The sequence below is a fragment of the Petaurus breviceps genome, unplaced genomic scaffold, assembly GCF_028583685.1.
Source record: "Petaurus breviceps papuanus isolate PSGF00001 unplaced genomic scaffold, PetGlider_PUasm1.0 355, whole genome shotgun sequence".
Lineage (NCBI taxonomy): Eukaryota > Metazoa > Chordata > Mammalia > Diprotodontia > Petauridae > Petaurus > Petaurus breviceps.
In genome coordinates, this window is record NW_027186289.1 from 1788599 (window position 1) to 1812422 (window position 23824).

General features: G+C 45.3%; 2 protein-coding genes and 1 pseudogene across 2 annotated transcripts in view; 1 reads left to right on the forward strand and 2 right to left on the reverse strand.

The window, feature by feature from the left end:
• LOC138168139 (zinc finger protein 665-like) overlaps positions 1 to 9600 on the reverse strand; it is a 176365-nt gene extending 166765 nt beyond the window's left edge. Inside the window, 1 exon segment of the mRNA XM_069097174.1 lies at positions 9468 to 9600. The gene's annotated coding sequence lies outside the window, so the exon portion shown is untranslated.
• Positions 1 to 11474, reverse strand: part of LOC138168138 (zinc finger protein 665-like) — a 552079-nt pseudogene extending 540605 nt beyond the window's left edge.
• The window catches only part of LOC138168165 (zinc finger protein 3-like), a 220635-nt gene that overhangs the window by 65295 nt on the left and 131516 nt on the right, over positions 1 to 23824 (forward strand). The gene's annotated exons all lie outside the window — the stretch shown is intronic.

Below are 23824 nucleotides of genomic sequence, written 5' to 3' on the forward strand. Positions count from 1 at the left end.
GATGGCACCTGTCAACAGAACTTTACTGTACAGGTCTCTAACCTGGGTATGCCCAGAGGCAGAGCTCAGCAGGTCAGAGGCAGTTGTGCCAGCAATCCAGGAGGGGTTTCATTAATTCATTTCAGAGTCAGGGAGGGGCTTTGCAAACCTGAAGTCCTCTTTTCTAGGAAGGCTCCCCCAGCTGGGGAAAGACAGAGTTCATACACATTTAAATCACAATAGGGCTGGATCCTGACAATCATCTTTAAGCCTTGAGTTGCTATTTCCAGGGCAGACTCATACATGGCCTTCCTGGGTCCTGTGGGAAACAGTGCTTAAGTTGACTGTCTCAGGTCTTGAGGGTCGTGATTCCTTTGTGGGGTACGGAACCAGTGTTCTGTACATAATATACAAGCATAGGAATGTCAAAGTTGGCAAAAGTTGATGGGTCGCTTTAAGCTGCTGTGAATCTCTGACTCCCAAGCCAAAATCTCCTGGGGAAATGGTAGTTCTGAAAAGTCTAGGTGTTAGTATATTCATCCCACATATGGTACCGATTGATAGGAGAATCATAAATACTTTACACACCCGAGGACCTCTGGGATGTGACAGATAAGTAGCAGGGGCAACCCCCAGAGACACTAAGCAAGAGGTCAGAGGGGAAGGATGAGGCCCAAAGGAAAGGACAGCCAGCAGAAGTGGGGTGCGGGAAGGGGCCCTTACTCAGACCTTCAAGGCACCTGCATGGGCAGAGCTGGCTCCCAGAAGGCTGGAGATCTCAGCTCCAGAGGACATGGAGAGTTCTCTGTCCAGGAGGAAGAAGCCAGAAACCTTATTCCAAAAGGAAGAAGGCAGAGAGATCTCAGCTTCCAAAGTAAAAATGTAGAGGGATCTCACCATCAAGGGAAGAGAGCAGAGAGAGATCTCAGCTTTCAGAGGGAAAAGGCAGAGTGACTGTCCTTAGCTCCAAATGAAGAAGGCAGAAACCTTAGATCCTAAGAAGGTAGAGAGAGCTCTGTTCTGAGGGATGTGACAGCCAGCACCCTGGCACTCCCAGGACGGCTGCCAGCACGGGCTCTTTGATCTGCTTTTCTAAAGGAAAGCAATGTTTAAAGGGTCAACAATCTTACTTTAATTACATTCACTAGTTCAGGGGAAAGGTCAGCACCCTGAACATGGAGAAAATACAGAGAAATTAGCACAGAGATTCAGCAGACAGGGCTCCAACTATCTGAACAAAGTAATACAACCACCTACATACACCACCAGACAGGGGAAGCAAAAACATCCAACTAGCAGGGGGGCTCTTTTTTTTTTTTTGAAGGTGGGAAGGCAGGGCAATTGCGGTTAAGTGACTTGCCCAAGGCCACACAGCTAGTAAGTCTGTCAAGTGTCTGAGGTCAAATTTGAACTCAGGTCCTCCTGACTCCAGGGCCAGAGCTCTATTCACTGTGCCACCTAGCTGCCCCTAGGTGCGGGGGCAGCTCTTAACAAATGGCTACTCAGAGTCCTCTCCAGGGAATCAAAAGGTCCAAAACAAGCCATCCCCCAAAGTAAAATACTGGTCTACCAGCATATATAGTTTTCAACTCCTAGGCTCAGAACAAGAAGGCGTAACAACCCTTGTGACTCAGTGCCTAATTAGCTTAGTACCAAAAGCTGTGAAAGCCTTCCTACAAGCCTCCCCTAAACAAGTTTCCCTTTACGCAAGTCCCTCCCCCAAGGGGCTCTATGTGAATCAGGATGCATCACAGCTGGGCCAGAGCTCAGAGCAGTGAGACATCTGTCATTGAACATGTATGGTCACATAGGCTTCTAATGGACCAGGAAATTCTTCCTATTCCATTAATATTACAGGGAAGAATGCAGAGAGCTCTCTGCTCTGAGGGACGAAGGTGGGAGGGACCTTAGCTCCAAAGAATGTAGAGAGATCTCAGTTCCAAGCGCTTCTCTTCCCAGCTAACATGCTCTGGCTGGGTCTTCCTGATCCCACGAGGCCTGCCCAGCCCTGCCCTCCTTCTTCCAGGCTCCCCCTCTTCTTGCTGACCCTCCTCCTAAGTTTCCAAACTTCCCTGCAGGTAGAGAATTCCATGATGGAACTACTGTGAATAATTTCAAAAAGTGAAAACTCTTTGTTAATGTTAAAGTAGCTAAGGTCGCAGGTTCCCCTCCCCTGGGCTAGGGTCTTTACAAATAAGGACACCACTGCTTGTAGCTGCCTGAATGATTTTAAGAGGTGGAGAAGGGAGCAGACAGTGGAAAAGGAGAGACCATCCCATACAGGGAGTTTTTTTCCTAGGAAATGACCTGTGAAAAGGAGGCAAGAGGATAACTTAAAGATGAGAAGGGTCAGGGAAGGTCTTTTAAAGGTGGGAGATCTCTGGGCATTTCATGTTTGCAGTTAGCAGGTCAGTGGACTGGGGGCTGAAAGGAAGTTGAAGTTCTCTTATTTTCAGTCTGGTCGGACCCTTCCTGACCCCATGTGGGCTTTTCTTGGGTAAAGGTACTGGAGTAGTTCGACTCGCCTCTGTAACCATATGGTCTGTCACAGAAACAAGGCTTTTTAAAACCCTGTGACCTGTGTCAATGTCGTATTATGTCACCTAGTCCAACCCCTAACTCCACTCATCTGAAAATGAGGCCCTAAGAATGAGTCAACCTGACTCTCATTGAATTGGGCTCAGGAAGGGCATGACATACACACTAAACAGGGTATCTCACCCTACAGGAGAGTAGGGGGGAAGGGGATGAGAGGGGGGATGATGGAAGGGAGGGCAGGCTGGGGGGGAGGGAAGTTGGAAGCACCCACTTTTGAAAAGGGACAGGATCAAAGCAGAGAATAGAACAAGTGGGGGGTGGGAAAGGATGCAGGGAAATATAGTCAGGCTTTTACAATATATCCCCTATGGAAATGTTTTGCATAGCTACACATGTACAACCTATATTGAATTGTTTATCTTCCCAGTAAGGGTGAGTGATGAAGGAGGAAGGGAAAGAATCTGGAATTCAAAGTTTTAAAATCAAGTATTTAAATATATATTTTTATTATTATTCTACATGTAACTGGGAAATAAGATATACAGGCACTGGGGCATAGAGATCCACCGTGCCCTACCGGAAAGTCAGAGGGGGCATGGGGGAAGATATGGGAGAGAACAGATTGGGGGAGGGGATATTCAGTGGGATTGCTGTTTTGGGGTGGTGGGTAGGGGGAAAATGGGGAGAAAATTTGTAACTCAAAATCTTGTGGAAATGAATGATATAAATTAAAAATAAACATAAAATTCAATTTAAAAAATGAGGCCCTAAGACAGGATACAAGTGTGCTGCAGGCCTCTCCATTCCTTTTATTGTGCCCCCTGCCAGGCATAGGCTCCACTCACTGGCCTTTCTGCCCCTTCCTCACCCTCCAACAAACAGAAAACTACCCCCAAGCTCTGCTCCCTCCAGCCTGGAAGGCTCTTCCATTCTCCCATGGGCCTTAGTGTCCTTCAAGATGGAGCTCCAATCTCCCCCTCTGCAGGCCTGACCTGGTTTTCTTCCATCCACAGCAGCTAGTGCCTCCCTCTCAGAGATGACCTTCCATCTATCTCCTCCCTCTCTATAAGCTTGATCTAAGGAATCATTTACAGGTTATGAATAGAGAGCCAGACTCAAAGTCAGGAAGGCCTAGGTCCAAGCCTGACCTCAGACCCAGGCTGGAAGGGACACGGTCAGCAAGTCACTGAGAAGAGATAAATGGCCTGCATTATTCCCAGGATCTAGGCTAGCTCAGACATTCAGAGATCTGGAATGATCTCCCAACAGAGAAGGCACTCAACTCCCAGAGATCTACTTAAGATTCATAAATTATGTGCAATCCCCACATCAATCCATTAGAGCATACACTCCCAAGAACAAGGAATGTTTTTGTTTTGATATATCCAGGAATTGGCTGAAACTGGGACTACTTATTTGAGAAATAGATCAACGAGACTGTCAATCCCACACAAAATGAAAAATTCAGAGCTAGAGGGGTGGGACAGAGGAATGTCATAGATGTCAAATGGAAAAGGAACAAACTGTTCCTTGGGTAGTAACTTGAAAGACAGCAAGAGGAAAAGTCCCACCCCCAATTTGGCAAATAGATTGTATCGTTCCCCTGCACCACGATAAAGGATGCAGATTTACATTTACTTGTGTTGACACCTATTCAGGTATCCTAGTGACTTGTCCTTATAAGAATGCAACCCAGGAAAACACTTGTAAAACTCTAGATCTCATAAGTCTATATTATAGAATCCCAATGCAGATTCAAAGTGACAATGGGTCACATTTCAAAGGTAATGAAATGAAGAGGTATTGTACATTAAACAATAGTGAAGGGATATATCATATTCCATATTATCCACAAGCACCTGGATTAACTGAAAGAATGAATGTATTGAAAGAACAGTTAAGGAAGTTAAGTTCTAAAAATCTGTATCAACAGTGGGAAGATAATTTGTTGATGGCATTACATAGTTTGAATAACTGACCATTTGGAGAAAGTACACTTCTAGCCAGGATGACCCCAAATCTGCAAATTATAAAACAACAAACACATAAGATCCCAAATATTGAGTACTGGACTGTGAGGCAAGATGTCCCAGCACTGTATCCAGGAACAACTGGTTCAGCAGGGCATGACTTACATTGCTTAGAAGACTTTTGGTTGGACAGAAAAGAAATAAGGAAAATCTCTACTGGAATATGTAAGAGAATCCCTAAAAATCATTTTGGGTAAATATTACCTAAATCAGGATTAGCAACTCGAGTAATACATGCATTGGCTAGTGTAACAGATTCTAATTATCAAGGAGAAATTATTGTGACATTCCAAAATTGAGGTAAAGAACCCATACAGTTTTGCAAAAATGATAGAATAAGGGCAGCTAGGTGGCGCAGTGAGTAGAGCGTCGACCTGAGTTCGGTTCCAGCCTCAGACACTTAACACCCACACAAAAAAACTAGCCGTGTAACCTTGGGCAAGTTACTTAACCACAATTGCCCTCCAAAAAGCCAAAAAAAGACAGAATAGTTCAAGTGCTTTATTATTCCTTGTGAAACAATACCCCCTTGTGAAAACTGACCCTCCTTCTGAAATAACTCTCAGAGGAACTGAAGGGTTTGGTCCTACTGATGTAGTCTATTGTAAATGAGCCTATGATAGGGGCTCACGGATTCCAGAAGTACGACCAACACCCTATTTACCCTGCTTCTGGTTGTCTCCTTGTTTCTTTTGCACTTTTTCTCTGTTCAAGTTGTTTGCTAGACTTGTTTCCTACAGGCTTAATACTCTCCGCCTGTAGATGCCTGGTCACTTAAGCCAGATGTCACCCCCTGTCCATGATGTTTCACCCCTGGACTTGGCCTTGACCAAGCTACAGATGCCAGCTAAAGAACTGACCTCACTAATGGGACCTCTTGGGGCAGTGACAGCTCTAGGTCCAATTTGAGCAGGAAGTAGCTATTTGAAGAAGAGACCTTTGCCCCTTAACCCAAGAATTTGGGCCCCATTTGTTTGAGGGGGGAATGATGGGGTGCTTGTGCTCAAGCCCCATCCTAAGATATTGTTTTATGTGCTTATTTTGTGTTATCCCCATTATATTGTTGTGACGTTCTACTGATACCTAAAGTCCCATTGACCTATACAAGGGACATGAAAGATCTTGGGGCTGAATGTAATAGTAATGGGAATTTGAAGATCTTCCCTGCCTTTTAATAGGTCAAATATAACCTCATGGAGCCTGTGATAGTAGGAGTTTGCTCAATGGGTGGGTGGAGCTGGAAGAGCGGAGGAAAGTTGAGAGAAAACTGGTCAGAGCAGTTAGAGTGGAAGGAGAGAGAGGATGCAGGCAAGCAGACAGCTAGGATTGTCGGTGCTCGTTTGTAGATTTCTTTGTTGCTAAACTGGATTTGGTTTTCTGGTGTCTGAATAAATGTTTTGCTTATGTCTTTTATATGGAGAGTCTGCTATATTTTGTGATTCAGAACTATACTGGCATATTCATAGTCACCGATGTGCTAAGAATATTGCATCGGCACAATAGTAAAGGAAATACAAGATATCCTGGGAGATAATTTCAATTGACACTTTGTCAGCCCTCTTATATTATTGTATTTACCACCTATTCAATTAAGATATCATCTAGTCTTTTTGCCTCTTTAACGAAACTCTCAGGTCTACACCAGAAAGATTAAAATAGGTTATATTGTATATTGCAACTCTTCTTGTGTTACTGATGAAGGAAACTTCAACACCCTGGGTACATCAATTGAGGAAATTCCTTTGAAAGAATTTATGACTTGTCAAAGTATAAAGAAAATGAAAATTGAGGGGTGGGAAGGGGCTAAAATATGAACTATAATCAGAGGTGGAGACCCACATGAGTAGGTTTTAGGGGTCTTCAGACAAACGGAACCCTGCTACTCTCAGCCAATGGGAGCAGGGAAGGGAAATGTGAATCAGGGTAAGTTATAAAAATGTGTGCATTTGCCTTAAACAAAGGTGCCTATGTTTAGGTTACTCTTTTGCAAGCACATTTCTCATACCACCAATGCTCCTATGTTCTTGGATTAAGAAAGAACCCCAGAGATCACCAACTTTGATGCTCCCCTTAGCCAATAGGGCTGAAAAGGCCAATCAATCAACAAACATTAATTAAGCAGGAAGACTTCAGTTCAAATCCAACCTCGGACATTAACTGTGTGAACCTGAGTAAGTCAGTTAACCCTATTTGCTTCAGTTCTCCTGGTTTGTAAAATGAGCTGCAGGAGATGGCAAATCATTCTAGTATTTTTTCCAAAATTACCTGAAACAAATCCCAAAGAGTCAGATGCAAGTGAAAACCTCTAAAATGACAAATGCAAAACAAACAAACCAACAAAAAAATCCAGCATCTTTTATGTGTCAGGCACTGTACTAAGTTCAACATGGCTACTTGGTACAGTCTTTAAAAATGGGCCAGAGCTGGGGAGAGGGGAGGAGGGCATTTTAAGTTTGTTCATTTGAAGATTCTATGAGGGAATGCCTAGCAGGCCAGAGCCTGTCCCTGAGAGGAGGGCAGAACACAGAGGAATGGAGAATAAAAAATCTCCACAGAAATATAAGTCTGGCAAATCGGAGCAGGGGAGAAAGTTGGTGCTTGGATGAGGATTCATTCAGGTCCTCACAATGTGTTTGAAGGATTCTCCTGATTGAGCCTGGGCTCCAGCACAGTTGGGCTGCTGTCCAAGGTACAAAAGTAGCAGGGAACCAAAAAACCGAGTGGGGACAGAGATGGTTTCAAAGGCTGGAGTCCACTTTTTAAGTAGCCAACTCTCAAAGGATACTGGGTTAGAGTCAGGAGGGGCCCTCAGAGCTCCAGGCCCTCATTTTGCCTGGAGGAACAAGGCTCAGAGCAGTCAATGACTGGCCCAGCATCGCAGGTGCATTAAGGAAAAGCCAGGATTTCAGCCTGGGTCACAGATTTACAGAGATGCAATTCCATGATTATCTTCTGACATCCTTCCAACCCCAAACATCCATGAGTTATCTGTTTTTTCTTCTGAGCTGATCTCCAGATCACAGAAATGCAGGCATATTTCAAACCTAAAAGGGGCTTGGCTCAAAGTCACCAAGTCCAGCCCCCTCACTTTACAGAGGAGAACAATGAGGCTTAGTGCCTTACGGCCAAGGCTAAGTGGGTAGAGACCTAGGTGTTAATGTCACTGGGACAGGAAGATCTTCCCTGTCCATTAACAGGTGTATGTGACCTTCTCTGAGCTCGGGCTCAGTTCATACCTGTGATATAGCCTGGGTCACATGGAGCCCACAGAGGGAGGAGCTTGCCCAAGGAGCAGAAAGAGAAAAGCAGCTTGAGCGGTCAGAGGAAGGAATCTGCCTAGGAGTATTTGTCCATGGGGAGGCCTGACAGAAAGAAATTTAAGATGCTGGCACTGCCTGGACTACTGATGAGCACCCTGCTAACTGTTACCTTCTGGCATTCTAATAGCGATGTTCCAAATAAATGTTGTGGTTTTGCCTCTGAGGAAGAGGCCTATTCCTAGCAGGGGCTATGGGTATTGATTGCACTGGCATTGCAGTAGGCCTGGAGTCGGTGAGACCCCAGCTAAGAATGTTCCTCGAACCTGGCCTAGCAAAGTCACTGCACCTCTCAGCCTCAGTTTCCTCATTTGTGAAATGGGGAGAACAGCCCCTACACGGTACCAGATTACACATGAAAAGCACTGTCTAGAGTGTAGTACTGTGACATGCATATACAGGAAACGAAGCAAATGAAGCACTTTCCAGAATCTTTTTAGCCTCCTGTCCCCCTCTCCAAGAATTCTTCTCCTTTACTCACAAGTGAGAACTTTTCAGGGCCCTGTCCCCAACCTCAGGAAGGGAGGCTGCCTGGTGGAGGTGGGGAAGAGCTCTGCATTTGGAATCAGGACCTGGGTTCGAATCCAGCTAGAGTACTACGCAAGTGTGATCTCTTTTGATCCCCACAACAGCTCTGTCAGGTAGGTATGTCTGTAGTTATTTAAAATTGTCTCATTTTCCTTTTCCATCCTTGGAAGCCCAAGAGCCTTCATGTTCCTTGGACCAGAGCAGATGTTTAATAAAACCTCTCTGTTGGGGACCTGACTGAAGCCATCGGAAAGTGAGCTCCTGGGGGGGGGGGGGAGGCTGCTCACCCACCCCTCAGCACAGATCCTGGCCCATAATCAATGCTTGCTGGGGCCCCAGACCATGGGGACGGGAGCCGTTCTCTCATTCTCTGCATCCCAAGGTGTGATAATACAGTGTTCAAGGAAGGGGTCCCATTGTGAATCAAGGCTGGGGCCTGCTGAGGTTTTGTGGCTCAAATGTAGAAAGGCCATACAGGATATTCTGGGTGAAATCTTATAATTTTCCTAAACCACTTTATGACTTTCTTCAGATAATTAATGCCTTTCCAAGGCTGGTAAGATCAGATGACCTCACCCCAAAGAGCCCCAAGGCCCCGACCTGCCAGGTCCCTAAAGAACTTCCCAGAAGAGGCTCCTTTGCCTGGCCCCTGACTCTGCCAGAGCCTTCCCTCTCTGGGTGCCTCCCATCCATACTCCAGAGAGCTCGTCTGGACACCGCTCATGACATGTTTCCTCCCTATTAGACTGTGAGCTCATGGAGGGCAGGAGCTGCTGTTTTTCTGAAGCTTCCTTTGCACCCCCAGTAGGTCAGCTCAGTGCTGGGCATAGAGGGGACACATTCGAAATGCTTATTGACCTGACCTAAGAAAAGGGAAATGAGAGGGACTCAAAGAGACCTGGGAAGGCTTGTGTGGCCTGAGGCAGGAGGACATGAACAGAACCAGGAGGACAATTTCTGCTCTGCAGACAGCCCTGCCAAGGACAGCCTGAGTCTGGCAGGAGGAAGCTTCCTTGGCTCTCTGGGATTCCAGGTTTGCTGATGCTGGTCAGGTCTGTGGATGGACTGCACTCACCTGGGAGGAGGGTCTCTGGGCGCCGGGAGCCATTCCCTCTGGTTCTAGGATCTCTCCTAGGAACAGGCTTTGGGCTCTGCAAGCTGACCTGGTGATGGGAGAAGTGTCTCAGATTGGGGGAGATGCTGACTTTGCCTCCTCTTCCCAGGGTGGACGCTGACCTGCCTGGAATGACAGAGGGTGAGCTCTCAGGGCCGTTACAAAGGCTCTGCCTTCAGGAGAAAGACTCCCCCACCTTCCCTTCTGCCCCAGAGAACAAGGGGGGCTCTGGGGACCCCTCCCCCACTGGCCTCTCCATCCTCATGGGCCACACAGGACAAGTCTGAGGTCCCCCAACATCTCTCCAGCTGCTCCAGATCAACTCCTGGGTGCTCTTCCCAAGGGTGTCCCTAAGACAAAGGCAGCTTTGGGCCTGAAGAACTTCCTAAATAAAAATGGCTGTAAAACTGGCCTTGACTTTCACACAGAGGCATGTCCTTTCCTTCAGTGCGTACACACATCTTCGGGCACATACGTGTTACATGTCTAGGAGCCAGCACAGAGCCATGGCAGGCAAACCCACTGCCCACTGGCCTTAGACTCCTGAGTCCTGGGTTCAGATCCTGCCTCTGCCCTTATTACCTGTCACTGGAAGCAAGTCTCTCTTCCTGCCTGGGCCTCAGCTGGGGTGGCAGGCAGGCCCTTCTAGGACCCCAAGCAGGTGACAAGCCTTGATAATGTAACATTCCCTCAGTAGGGTTTCATTCCCATTCACTGTGGGTCAGCCCCTGGAGCCCGACCAGGACTGGGGTCAGGATCCCTGGGCCTCCATCTGAATGCCTGGCAGGGGAAGGTGGATGGAATCAGGAAGAGCTGAGGTCCACTCGGGCCTCAGACACTGGCTGGCTGTGTGACCCTGTGAAAGTCACTTCACCTCTGGCTGCCTCGGTTTCCCCTTCTGTAAAACAGGGCACCTACCTCACAGGGTTTCTGCTGGGAATCAGGGACAGGAGACGTGTAAGGCCCAAGGCACAGCCACAGAGCACAGAGATGCCAGCCAGGAGCAGTTCCTTTCCTCCTGAATAAGGGACACAGAAATGCAACCTTAGAACCAAGGAGGTGAGAGGAGGGCGAGGCCCAAGGAGGGGCCGGGCAGGGCTGCTCAGGACCAGGAAGGACCAGATGCTGGGCCATGATGAGCCCCTGGGGGGGTGAGCCCCGGGCTCCGCTCCTGGACCCTCCCCAGGGGCCCCTCCCCGCATCCTCAGGGAGCCAGCCCCGCCTCCTCGGGAGGGGCCCCCCTGTACCCCAACTCCTTCAGATGACGTCACTTTCTCCCAGGAAAGGAGGGGGTCATTGAGAAGGAGCTAGCATTTATAGAGCACCTACTGTATGCAGGCCCTGTGCCTGAGCTTTGTGATCTCCCTGGATCCTCCCACCACCTTGGGAGGGAGAGGAAGGGGCTGCTGTCACCCCCCTTTTAGGGATGAGGAAACTGAGGCAAACAGCGTCACTCACGACACGCGTGTGACTGGGGGGGGGGGGGGGGGGGGGCGGGGCTGGGGCTGCTTCCCCTCCCCGGTTACCGGGAATGGGGGCTGGGGGAGGAGGCACGGAATCCTCGCCCCTCCCCCCAAAGAGCCCCCTGGGGCCCCAGTGAGAAGCCCCGGCCCCCGAGAACCGCCCCCCCAGCCCCTCCCACACGATCCCTGAAAATCGGACACACTCAGCGCCCTCCCCTCGCCCCGTCACACCCCCCTGCACACAACCACTTGCCCTGGACCCCCCCTGACACGCGCACAAAAAGCCACGCAGGACACAGACGTACTAACTAACCAGAACTGGGTCCCAGCATGTTTGGGAGGAGGCGGAGCAGGAGGAGAGGCCCCCCCCGGAGGCGGGGCTGCGCCTGCGCACTGACTCCGCACTAGCTCCTCCCCCTGACTCCCTCCCGTCCCTCAACCTCCTTTCCCAGGTAAAGCTGAGCCCGAGTACCGAGAGATTCCCAGCATGCCCTGGGGCTCTGCCTATCCAGCCTCAGGAGGAGGGGCCCAGAAGGTCGAGACGTCACTGCGCAGGCGTTCCGGGACATGGCGGCCCCCCCCCCCCCCCCCCCGGGCCCGCGGGTGTGGCGGGGGGGCTGTCGGCCTCCCCCCCCCCCCCCCCCCGCTTTCCCCCCCCCCCCCGCCGTAGTCTAGCCCTAAGTTGCGCGCACGCCACGCACGCACGGCACGCACGCACGGCACGCACGCACGCACGCCTGCCTTCACCTCTGAACCTGAAGGACCCCAGTGTCCGGCTCCTCCCCGGGATGGGGGGCACTGCCCCGGACGGGTCCGCCTCAGTTTCCCCGGTTGCAGAATGCAGATCACGGGGCGCAGCGCTCGGGCTTGGGAGGATCCAGGGACCCGCTAGGGGTAAAGCTCTTAGCGCCGTGCACGGCACACAGTAGGTGCTCTTAGCGGAACTGGTTCCATCTTTCATTGCTCGGCCGCTTTGGGTCAACATTAACCTCACCTGACCCAAACCTGCCCCAGGGAACGTGCACACTGGCTGAGAGCCTTAGGAAAGAAAGCAGAGGAAGACGCTCTGGCCCCTGACTCGGCTACAAAGTAAATCCTCTTCCTCCTGCTAACTTCAGTATACTCTGTAACCAGACAGTTTACAGATACATTGTTTCCTTAGCCAATGTGGGAGATTGTGAGTGTGTAACTGTGTTCAACCTTTACAGCTCTGAAGGGAGTATGGGATTATAGGTCTTGTCTCCTGCAATGCTGTGGCCTCATGTTGAAATGAAGGATTTCCCTGCCTCTAAAAGGCCTTGTCAGAATCCTGCGGATGGATCGTGTTTTCCCCGAGGCCTGAACCTTGCTTGAGCATATTCATAAGCCGAGGTTTTTACCTTTTTAATTTCTGCATTGCTTTCTGCACTCTCCGGCTGCAGTGACCCTCCAGCTGCAGTGACCCTCCAGCTCCTGGCCCCGTTCCCAGCCCCATGCAGTCCTCTATTTTTTCTCGAGAAAAGCAGGAGGAATCATACATTGGGGCACCGTTTAGGGAACTTGGAATATTGGGCAAGGTGATAATTGGGGCAGCTAGGTGGCACAGTGGATGCAGCACCAGGCCTGGAGTCAGGAAGACTCTCCTTGAGTGCAAATTCAGGCTCACACTCTCTAGCTGTGTGACCCTGGACAAGTCACTTAACTCTAATGGCCCCAGTTTCCTCCTGTTTAAAATGAGCTGCAGAAGGAGATCCCAACCCACTTCATCATCTGTGCTAAGAAAATGCCAAATGGGGACATGCAGAGTCCGATAGGACTGAACCACAGCCCACTGGTGCTTCTCATTTCATATTAGCCTCCTCTAACTTGCTTGCATCATAGGAGATGATAACTTTTACATTAAAGCCTTTCATGAGTTTAGCTTAAATAAAAGTTTATGCTTAGAATACTTCTCTATGACACTACATGCAGTTCAGGTACTAAGCTCTCCTTACCAAAATACAGGGACTTCCTTCCACTGACACTGATCATACTTTCAGTGAAAAATAAAGAAAAATGGCCAGATAATCTCTTCTAGGCCTTAACCCTGGCCAGGAGGAGGTACAGAAATGTGGACAAACAACCAAGAAAGAATTTTGGGCAGTGGAAGTTGACTGTAAACTAAATTAGGTATAATGTCTTTCCTGCAAATTTCTAAATTATGCTTCCAATGTTTTTGCAACTACTGAAATAATTTCCTGGATTTTGTTTTGGGGAGGGAGGTTTACACCTTTGTAAAACCCAAGATTAATTGCAATTAATAAGGAAGATTTTTTCCGCACAATTTCCCTTGGAAGCTGAGAGCCATTCCTTGGTTTAGTAGAAGATAATTTCAAGACTTGCACAACTAAAGATGTCAGTTGACCTCCTCTAGGTCTTTTGAGACTGGTCTTGATGGGGGACAGGATCCCAATAGGTTCAGCAGGAATTATGATCGTATCTAAGACCAGAAAACCTGCAATATGGTCTGTAAAGAATTCAAGGTCTCAGGCTTAATTGGAGTGAGAGTTGTAGAAGTTTATTGTTACGCTTCCATGAGAAGCGGGCAAGAGTCCTTTAGGGGACCTGCCAGTGAGAGGGGTACATGCTTTTACCTTTAAAAGGTAGGGCTGCCATTGTCAGGGCTGACCAAAGGGAGGGACCTCAGTGCATAGACAAAGGTCAGAGCTGACCAAGAGGAGCATGTAAATAGATAGTTTAGATAAGATTTGGGCCAGGTTGAAGGAGACAAAAGGCAAGGATAAAGGAGGGTGTGGGCCAGGCCCAGAAGAAATGAAGACATTACCGTGTTTCCCCATAATAAGACCTATCCCAAAAATAAGCCCTCCCCTTACTGTGTAAGATTCCTCTAAAATAAGCCCTCCCCGAAAATAAGCCCTATTGAGATTGCTACTGTAGTGAAGGTGATCCCCTGTGCTACACGCTACATTACGGTACCCTCTGTATGCACCGCCGCCCCCCCCCATGAAACGCACACCCGCACTCCGAGCTGCATCCAATCAGAGCTGCAGCAGTGAGCGCGTCATCCTGTTCTTCCCCAGTGATTTGCTTATTGAATAAAGGTACATTTTTTGGTTCACATTTACCTGTTTATTAAAATTGCTGTCAATGTTCATTAAAATAAGCCCTCCCCTGAAAATAAGCCCTCTGGTGTTTTTCTGTCCAAAAAACTTAATAAGACAGTGTCTTATTATCGGGGAAACATGGTAAGTAAGAACAAAGGGGTCACAGAGTGTTGCCTAGGTGGAGTGTGGGATAGGGAGAAGGGGCAGAGCTCAAGGGTGGGAAAGGGCAGTTACAACTTTACAAAACAAAGTGCAGTTACAAAGTCACAGACTGGTTTTACAAGTTGGTTTCACAAATTGATCTAGACCCCAAGTACCCCATCAGTCTCATCACTATAATTTCTCTATTCATGGTTTAACTAACCATAATTGTCTAGGTAGAGACAAGTCAGCTAAAAGAAACCAAAAAGGACAATGTAACTCAAAATATAAAAAATATTATAATAAAATAAATATAAGAAAATTCACACCAGAAAGTTTCAGTGGAGTATTAGACCAGGATCTGATGGCTAACTAAGGATTAGATAGAAAAAAAAAAAGTGCAGGTAAAGCCAAGGTGTAAATCAGAGTGGAGCAAGAAAGGGGTGCCAGGTTGAAGCCTGCAGGGCTTTAATCAAGGTTCACAAAAGACAAAAGAGTGAGAAGATTTAATCAGGTAGGGATAAGAACAGGCTGAATGAAAGTGAAAAGAACATAAGAGTATCTATGCCCCGTGAATGGAGGATTTGAAACTGAAGCGTTTGGAGCTTGGGAAAGCCAGGTTTGAGCAGAATTTTGATCTTTTGGGGATTAGCATGTGAAGTTGTGGGCTCCAGGTGAAGAAATGCCTGTTTTGACAATATTCTGTCAAGTTATGCCAGTTACCAAATGGAAACTACAAATTTGTGGTCTGGAATTCAGTATAACCTAGTAAAATTCTGTCATTGAAGACTCATTAGAAGGGTGTGTTCCAATCTTCATGTGAGGAATGGATACTCAGTCATAATATCATTATGTTTACAATTTTCAGAACCTCAGCCTCAGAAAAGGTGATGTGAGACAGAAACCATATATCTTTAGAAGAGAATATATGTGGACAGACACCATATATCTTTTTTTTTTAAAGCAATTGGGGTTAAGTAACTTGCTCAAGGTTACACAGCCAGGTGTTTCTGGGTGGGTGTTAGGTGTCTAAGGCCGGATTCGATCCCCAAGGTCATCCCGACACTAGGGCTGGTGCTCTTACTTGCTGTGCTACCTGGCCGCCCCTATCATATATCTTTTTAAGGGAAAACAGTGAGCCATAATATTTAAGGTGCTGGCAGCTAATGAGGTTCAAATAGATACCATTTGTGATTGTAAATCCAAATTTCATTGGATTGAATCTGTCCGAAATGTAAACCATATTGTGGTTTCAAAAAAACAAACCCCTACTTAACTGGACAGAGCAAACTGGAGTATCAAAGACCACCTCACCCCACCCCACCAAGAACAGGAGGCTCTCATGCACATGTTGGGATCATACAAGATTCTCTGGGAAATGCAATCACAAAGACGACTCTAACAGTCCTCCAGTCAGTCATGTTATAAGGCATAAATAAGGAGATGCCCAAATTGGCATGTTTGCCACTTTCGTGGTGGATGACTGGCACTAGGTATAAATGGAGGAGGGATTTCCTATAGATGTAAGATTTCCAAATGGAAGGATTTCCACCAGGATGTGATCTCCTTGCTTTCTCTACTTCCCTAGCAGTTGGGCACTCTGCCCAGCATATTGTAAATACTCAGTAAATGTCTGTTGGTTTGACTTGACTTGAGGGTACTGTCCTCTGGGCACTCCCATCTGTGGAAGACATTATGTAATCTGATTGCATAGCTCTCTGCCCTACCTGCTACCCCCTGAAAATTGCAGGACCTTCTCAGTAAGACCCATAATTATTAAAGAACAGCATGGCTTACTAGCAAAAGGAAATGGATGAAAAAGTTCTGTTGTCCAGAATATGACATGCAGCTAGATGGTTGGTCTATTGAATTACTCCATTTGAACAGATTCCTGCAGCAGAAATTGTAGCTGATAAGGATGTGGGCTCAAAATTCAAGAGAGACTAGGGCAGATAGACACATTTAGGAAAACTTGCATTGAAATTAGTGATGCCACACAGTTTCCTGGCTTGTCAACATAAATGCTTTTTGCAAGAATGACATAGTTATACTTGTATTAAAATACTACCACCTCCAAAGAAACAAAGATGCAGATGACTCAAAGGAAATGGAAGGTGGGTCCAAAAAGTTGGAATATATTTCCAATGAAGAGCTATGTTCAAGCAATGGTATAAGGGATATCACTGAGGAAACATATGGCCAGAAATGGGGGGGGGGGGGGCAGCGGCAGCAGAGGGCAGTGCATGAGGTGAGAGTGAACATAACAGATGGACACTACATAGGAACTTATAAAATGTAATAAAACAGAGGAAGGCCTCCAACAAACAAAGTGCATTCTCTGGGTGGGGTAGGAGAGGGGCCTCTATGGGATGCAATAAATGAAAATTATCAACTATGAGAGGGTGTGACTCGATGGCAATTCAGAGTGATGGAAGGAATCCTTTTGTCAGAGAGACCACAGGTTCCTAAAAGCAGTAGAGGAAAAGTGAGAATGAGAGTTTGCCCTTGACCAGAGAGATATTTCTGCTTTGAGGCTCTGAGTTCTGTTGAGGACTAAATCATCACTGAATGTCTTTTCTCTTTCAATATATTTATACTACTTCTCACTAGATAAACTTTCTGTTCTCTGGTAAGGCTTTCCCACATTCACAATGAATTTTTTAATGACCTTTTTTCCCCATTAAAAAAAAATAACCCAAACAAAAAACCACATTCTTTGTTGTATCAGCTTTAGGTTACATTTATTATATTTCCCAGCTTCTTTCCTATGGGTTTTCTGATGTTACATTTATAGGGTTTCTCACCAGCATGGATTCTTTGATGTCATATAAGGTTCATATTCTGACTGAAAGATTTTTCACACTCATTACACTGATATGGTTTCTCTGCAGTATGAGTTCTCTTGTTCTCTTTTGTCTAATAAGATTCATGCTATGAGTGAAGACCTTTCTTTTCTTTACTTTTTTGCTTTTTGGAGGGCAATTGGGGTTAAGTGATTTGCCCAAGGTCACATAGCTAGTTTTGTGTTAAGTTTCTGAGACCAAATTTGACCTCAAGTCTTCCTGACTGTCAACAGGGCCAGTGCTCTATTCACTGTGCCACCTAGCTGCCCCAAAACTTTTCTACATTCATTACATTTATAGGGCTATCTCCAGTTTGAATTCTGATGTTTAGTAAGACTTCCCTGCTGACTGAAGATTTGTCTACATTTGTAGCACAGGTGTAATGGGAATGTAAATTTATATTGTTGCCATCTTTCTTTCTAAGATTATATTCTGTAAGATCTTCCCTGCCCCTAGGCCTTCTGATAGGCTTAAGTGCACCTGGAGCCTGTGGCAGGAGGCTTGTTTTTCAGGAGATACTTTGTGATTGGGCAGTGGGTCAAGAGGGTTGCTACATTCTCTGAGCCAGGAGAAGGCTATATAATCCCCGAAGTGAGGCTTTGTTTTGGGGCTCACTTTGAGAAGTGTGTGATTTGACCAGACTAGACTCTGGGCAGCTGTTGAGAGTCGCCCCCCCCTTGAAAAACCCAGATGTCAGAGTGGCCAAGTGGCTCAATGAGTAAGAGCACCGGCCCCAGAGTCAGGATGACCTGGGATCGAATCCGGGCTCTGATACTTAGCAACACACCCAGAAATAACTGGCTGTGTAACCTTGAGCAAGTTACTTAACCCCAATTGCTTATAAAAAAAAGAAAACATTACAGAAATTAAGTTCAACAGGTACCAAAACATTTAAAGAAGCCATTTTCTCCACAGAAAACAAGAGGAAACAAAGTGAGTACCAATTTATGGGGGAATTGGAAGACTAAATGAAGTCTATGAATGTCATGAAATATTGAGGAGAGACAATAAACATGATTTCAGAGGAAAAAAATAGTATGTGTACAGGGTTTTCTATACAGGATAGAACTTGGGAAGGTTTGATAAGGTTTCTTTGGTTGGGAGCTCTAATGAAGTCTGTGCTGCAGCAGGAGGCCTTCCCTTGCTAATTAGATCCCTAACTTTTATCTGCAGCAGGATTTCTCCAAAGTACAATCAAGTAGGAGCCCTAGGAGAAGTCCTTTCCACCTCCATTACCTTTATCCACCTTCATTTCAGTAGGAACAAGTTTCTCTATGGATCTCCCCTCCTCCAGAGAAAATCATGGCCCCCATGAAGACATTTGCAAGGCTTCTGTCCACAATGAATCCTCTGATAGAATGTAAGAGATGATCTCTAGCTGAAAGCTTCTGTAATGATAATGGGAATCTGAAGGTCTTCCCTGCCCTTCAGCGTAAGGGAATGTGAAGACCTTCCCCCTGATTTGAAGTGCTTTCCTGCCCCCTAATAGGCTAAATGTAATCCTATGGAGACTGTGGTGAGAGGAGTTTGCTGAAGGGTAGATCAGAATGCACAGGAAGGAGGGAGTCAGCGCAGCTAGGAGGATGCAGGCAGGGAGACAGCTACACTTATGAGTGTTAGTTTGTGGGAAGGCTAAAGGATAGTGTGGCTCTCTGTTGCATCATATGTATTAACTTTTATGTTGCTATGATGGATTCCATTTCCTGGTGTTGGAATTTGTTTTTTTGGCATCCAAATAGATGTTTTGCTTCTGTATTCTATATGGATAGTCTGCTATATTTTACAAATGAGAACTATGCCAGCAAATGTACAGTCACTGTGGACACTGTGAATATTGTGTTGGCACTACATTTGGTCACGACAATGGGATTGCAAAATTTCAGACCTGAATTTGAAGGCAGAAGGGATTTAGAAGAAGTGGAGATCCTAGGATGGGAGGATTTACTTTATTCCTCTCTAGCAAGGAAGTGGGTTAAAAGTACAAGACTCTGTGAAAACTGGGAACTGAGGGTACAGAAGGGAGAACCTAGAAATTTAGAAATATGTTTGCAAGGAATACCAATAAAACCAGAGAGAGAACTGGAAGGAATATGTAGAAGAGGCTGGGTTTTACTTAAAGGTTACTTCTGAAAGAAAAAACTTGGATGGAAAGGGAGTTGAATGTGTTACAGCATTTAGGCTCTCCTTTAGAAGAGCAAGCTGAAGGGTCCCAGGTGGCAGGAGAAAAAAAAATGTGAATTTAGCTCTCAAAAAGAAAGAGAGAAGTTTCATACAGCTTTGGCAGAGACTGAGATTAGTTGCCATGACAACGGCTGCCAGGAGAGTACATGGGTGCAAAATGAAACAATGCTACATGAAGAGGCTTTTATGAGGGCTGAAATTTGCCCCATACTAAGAAAGCATGAGAACCATGGGGGCCAAACAGAGTTCTGGGAGACAATTGAGGATTTCACTCACCAGGAGTTTACTGATATATTTAGCAGATTCACCCAAAGAATGGGAGAATCTTTAGTGTCTTAGATGGTGAAAATCAGTGATGAAGGGGCCAGAGGAGTGTGGGTAGATAACATGGATTCCTTGAAACTTACAGGTATTAGAATCCTTTTGTCCAGCAAGCTTTTAGAGATTCAAAGAGGTAACAATACACTCAGTCTGTTAGCTTTAGCTGCCTATGGATGCAAAAATATGTCCCATTGATTCTATTTGGCCTAGTGGAGAGAGGACCTGTTACTCACTTAGGGACTGTATGAGAAATTTAAAGGTGGAGTTAATGAAGACAACTATCATGGTCAGAGATGCAAAAACATATCCTCATAGAAATATCATAGTGAGGAGGGCTTCTCCTGCTTATAAGCACCTCATTTTAATCATTCTACTAATTGGGGAGAGATAGGGCACTCTCTTTTGGAGGTGCTGGATAAGATTTCACAGCTAAATGACTTTAGGGAGTGAGGAAATGTTACATTTCCCCAAGAGAGAAGAGTAAATAACTAGTGGATTCAAAGTCAGAATAGCTTGACAAGAAAAGAATTGCTTACTACTCTGTTGAGGACAGGGATAGATTTTGGAAGAACTGATGGTATTCCAACTAATGAACTATATAAAATATATTGAGAAAAGGGGCTTGATGTTAGACAGAATAGAGAAATAAAAACTGCCCCTATAGATCTTTCTGAATCATTGCTATGGTAGTGGATACATGGACTCCAGAAGCATGGCTGACCTTATATTTCTTTTAGCTTTTTATCTGTTAAACTTGTTTGCTAGATTTGTTTCCCACAGGCTTAGTATCCTCCATCTGCAAATGCCAGATTGTTTAAACTGGATGTCACTGCTGTCAACAATTGTGATGTGTCACCCCTGGACCTGACATCAACCAAGTTCTGGGTGCCAGTTAAAGAACTGATGGGGGCAGAGCCAAGATGGTGGAATAAAAGCAGGAACATGTATGAGCTCTCACTCTAACCATCTCCAATACCTTTAAAAAATGACTCTAAACAAAGAAATTTTAGTGCTACATACCCCACAAAGTGACAGAGAGAAACAAATCTCCCACTGAAGACAGCCTAGCAGGCTGAGCAGAAGGATCTATCCTACCAGGCAGGGAGTGGAGCACAGTCCTCCATGAGCCATGCCAACCCAGACCAGTGGCACATTTTGGCCAAAGCAGACTTCAGGAGAGAGAATCACTGGCAGCTGTGGCAGTTTCCAGACTTCTCAACCCATAAACACAAAAGAGAAAATAAAAGGTCAGTTGGGAAATCTGATGATCCTGGGTGAGAGAAGAATGTGGTCCAACTCCTGCCCCCAGGGACATGTAGGTGGCAGCAGTGACTTCTCCTGAACTCCAAGCCTGCACATAGGCAGACCCAGTGACCATCCAGAGGGCAATTACAGGAATCTATTTGCTGGAGCTGAGGTGGGACTCTTGTTTTGCCCCACTTGGATCTGAGTCGCAGTCTTGGGTGGCCATCCCGAAGTGAGGAGGGCTAGCATTGTTGAGGCTAAGGAGAGGCAGTCATCCTTACGGTTCTGAGGCAGGTGCCCAGAATAAGCTCTCACAACAGCTGCGCAAAACCACAGAAATTTGGGACACAGCACACACCACTCAGGAAGCAGAGTTCTATCATGGCAAAGAGCTCAAAAGTCAAGTAATTGGCTGGCAAAGATGAGCAAATGGAGGAAGTATAATCAAACTATAGAATAATTTTTTGGTGACAAAGACAATCAAAACATAGAAGTAGAAGACAACAAATTCAAAGAAGAAAACAAAGTCAAAACTCCTGCATCAAAAGCCTCCAAGAAAAATGTGAACTGCTTGCAGGCCATGGAAGGGCTCAAAAAAGATTCTGAAAATCAAGTAAGAGAATTAGAGGAAAAATTGGGAAGAGAATGAGAATGATGCAAGAAAATCATGAAAAGCAAGTCAACAACCTGCTAAAGGAGTCTCAAAAAATACAGAAGAAAATGACACCCTAAAAAATAGACTAACTCAAATGGTAAATGAGGCTCAAAAAGCCAATTAAGAGAAGAATGCCTTAAAAAGCCAAATTGGACAGATGGAAAATGAATTTCAAAAACTTGCTGAAGAAAATTATTGAAGAGCCTAGACATCATCTTTCAAGAAATTATCAAGGAAAACTTTCCTGATGTTCTAGAACCAGAGGGCAAAATAGAAATAGAAAGAATTCACCAATCATCCCTTGAAAAAGGTTCCAAAATGGAAATTCCTAGGAATATTATAGCAAATCCCAGAGTTTACAATTCAAGGAGAAAATATTACAAGCAATCAGAAGAAAAATTTGAGTATTGTGGAACCACAATACAGGATAACACAAGATCTAGCAGCTTCTACATTAAGGGATCAAAGGGCTTGGAATATGATATTATGGAGTTCAAAGGACCTAGGATTAAAACCAAGAATCACATGCCCAACAAAACTGAGTATAATACTTCAGGGGAAAGTATGGATATTCAATGAAATAGAGAACTTTCAAACATTCTTATTGAAAAAACCAGAGCTGAACAGAAAATTTGACTTTCTTTTTTTTTGTCTGTTTAGAGGGGGGAAGGCAGGGGATTTGGGGTTAAGTGACCTGCCCAAGGTCACACAGTTAGTAATTGAAGTCACATCCTCCTGATTCCAGGGCTGGTGCTCTATTCACTGTACAATCTAGCTGCCCCAGAAAAATTTGACTTTCAAATACAATAAGTAAGAGAAGCATGAAAAAGTCAACAGGAAAGAGAAATCAAATTCATAAAGTTGAACTATTTACATTCCGACATGGAAAGACAATATTTGTAACTCATGAGACTTTTCTCAGTATGAGGATAGTTAAAGGAAATATATATATATTCATACATATATGTATATATAGGTGGGTGTATGTGTGTAGATGTATATGTGTGTACATGTATACATAGACAGAGGGCACAGGATAAGCTGAATAAGAAGGGATGATATCTATTTATTTCTAATTTTTTTGGAGGGTAATTGGGGTTAAGTGACTTGCCCAAGGTCACACAACTGGCTTTTGTGTTAAGTGTTTGAGGCCAGATCTGAACTCAGGTCCTCCTGACTCCAGGGACGGAGCTCTATTCACTTTGCCACATAGCTTCCCCAGAAGGGATGATATCTAAAAAATAAAATGAAGAAGTGAGAGAATAATATATTGGGAGAAGGAGAAAGGGAGAGATAGAATAGGGTAAATTATCTCACATAAAAGAGGCAAGAGAAACCTGTTACAATGGAGGGGAAGAGCAGGAAGGTAAAAGGGAAGGAGTCAACCTTACTCTCATTTGATCTGGCTTAAAGAGCAAATAACATACACACTCCATTGGATATCTTACCCTACAGGAAAGTAAGGAGGAAGGGGATAAGAGGAGGGATGATAGAAGGGAGGGCAGATTGGGGGAGAGGGTAATTAGAAGCAAATACTTTTGAAAAGGGACAAGGTCAAAAGAGACAATAGAATAAAGGGGAACCAGGATAAGATGGAGGGAAATCTAGTTAGTCCTTTACAACATGACTAATATGGAAATGTTTTGCATAACTACATATTTATAACCTATATTGAATTGCTTGTCTTCCCAGTGGGGGTGGGTGAGGAGGGAAGAAGGAAGAGAATCTGTAACACAGTTTTAAAAACAAATATTAAAAATTGTTTTTACATGCAACTGGGAAATAAGATATTCAGGCACTGTGCATAAGAAATACAACTTTCGGGGCAGCTAGGTGGCGTAGTGAGTAAAGCATCGGCCCCAGAGTCAGGAGGACCCCAGTTGGGTTGGGGCCTCAGACACTTAACACACACAAAAAAAAACTGGCCATGTAACTTTGGAAAGGTGCTTAAACCCCATTGCCCCCCAAAAAAAAAAAAAAAAAAAAAAATACAACTTGCCCTACAAGAATGTAAGGGGGGAGGCATGGAGGCAGATAAAAGAGGGGGCAGACTGGGGGAAAGTGTATTCAATATGCTTGCCATCTTGGGGTGGGGCATAGGGAAGAAATGAGGAGAAAATTTGCAACTCAAAATCTTGTGGAAATGAATGTTGGAAACTAAAAAATAAAAAAAAAAAAATAAGGAACAAAAAAACTTTAAAAAACCTGACTTCTTTAATGGGACCTCCTGGACCTGGCATCAGCCAAACTCTAGATGCTAGTTAACTCTAGTTAAAGAACTGACATCTTGGGGAAAGGACAACTCTATGTCCAATTGCAGCAGTAAGCAGCTATAGAAGAACAGACCTTTGCCCCTTACCAAGATTTTGAACCCCATTCATTCAAG